The sequence below is a fragment of the Arachis ipaensis genome, chromosome B10 (genome assembly GCF_000816755.2).
Source record: "Arachis ipaensis cultivar K30076 chromosome B10, Araip1.1, whole genome shotgun sequence".
NCBI classification, from domain to species: Eukaryota; Viridiplantae; Streptophyta; class Magnoliopsida; order Fabales; family Fabaceae; genus Arachis; species Arachis ipaensis.
The window spans coordinates 131,091,616-131,093,136 of record NC_029794.2 but is presented as its reverse complement, the minus strand read 5'-3'; positions in this window follow the sequence as shown (position 1 = coordinate 131,093,136).

The window sequence follows — 1,521 nt, the reverse complement described above, 5'->3', positions numbered from 1 at the left end:
ATATTTTAATAATTAATTTACTAATCTATTTAAATAAATATCAAAAATTTAAATTTTGTGTTGCGTATGTAACAATATATTTATGAGTAACTATCTTACCTATCGGGTCGGAAGATAAGATTAAGCAAGTGTTGGGGGTTCGAATTTCGCCTTGTGCATGCAATAATTCATTGGCTAGCGACAAACCCTTAAATGAAGCTTAATACCGCGACGGATTAGTCCTTGACCTGCTGGTTTATGGGATACTGTGGAAAACCAAAAAAAAAAAAAATTAAATGCCATGTAAATTGCGATCAATTAAAACTCTTCCTGACTTGATCTTTTTAATTTTAATCGTGTGAATACTCGTTTATGGGAAATAGCATTATATCAATTTTTAACATGTTAAAGATGTTAATAGTATATGAAAGTGAGATTATTTTTGTACGTGACATAAGGAGCACGTTTTAAGTTTTTAAAATATACATCAATGATTAAAATTTAAAATTATTAAAAAAAAAAAAAACTCATGCTCTGCTTTGTCTTTCATTTTTTTAGTGTAATAATAAAGAACTTTTTATTACACTAGAAGTTAAATAAAATCAGAGTCAAACGATCTAAATACCGTATCACATATCATAACGATAACAAGTCCAAGTAACAAAAAATATAAAACATATTAAATATAGACACATAGTAAATATGTTTTGTGGAGAAAAATAAAAAATGGTTAATAAACAGAATAGAAATAATAGAGTCTTGTAGTATTGATATATATCTTTCTAGTATGCAGTAAACAGATTATATTTTATTATCTAGAAGCGATTTTTACAGTAGAATTTCACCTATACTAATTGGTATTTGCTATTAGAGTTTTTCATGAATTATGCGGAGTCATTGAGTGGAATAATATCGAGATAGTATTGATTAGATCCAAATATATCAAGATGAAAATTTTGGAATTATGTGTATTATTACATGTGATTTTACACAGGACTCTCATTGATTTTAAATCTTCTTATTGATTTTGGTGTTAGAGCTTGTATTAGATATGGTATTTTAGTTCCTGTTTTTTTTTTAGATTAATAACGATGTTCTATTCTTAATTATTATTCTTGATGATAATGTAAAAAAAAATATAACAAAAAGTTATATTTTATTTGTATCTTTTCTCCTCCCTTTAGGTCGAGTTTATAAGTCAACCATTGGAAAAAAATAGACACATATTTAAAGCTCCCAACAAAAATCTGGTAAATATTTTATAAATTAGTAAAAATTCAGGTGTAGTTAATTTTATATGAAATTAATAGTTAAAAACTGTTAAATAAAAATTTAATCAAATTAATTAAATTATTTTATGATTCTCAACTATTAACTTCAAGTAAATTTAACTACACCTTAATTTTCACTTTATAAATTCTATCTTTCTCATATTTGCACTTGATATGCTACTTGTCTTTTTGTTTTTTTGACAGTGATGTGTGCCTCTACTCTCTAGTAAGAAAGGTTGCCAACTTGCCAAAGAAAAGATGGCTTTTCGAA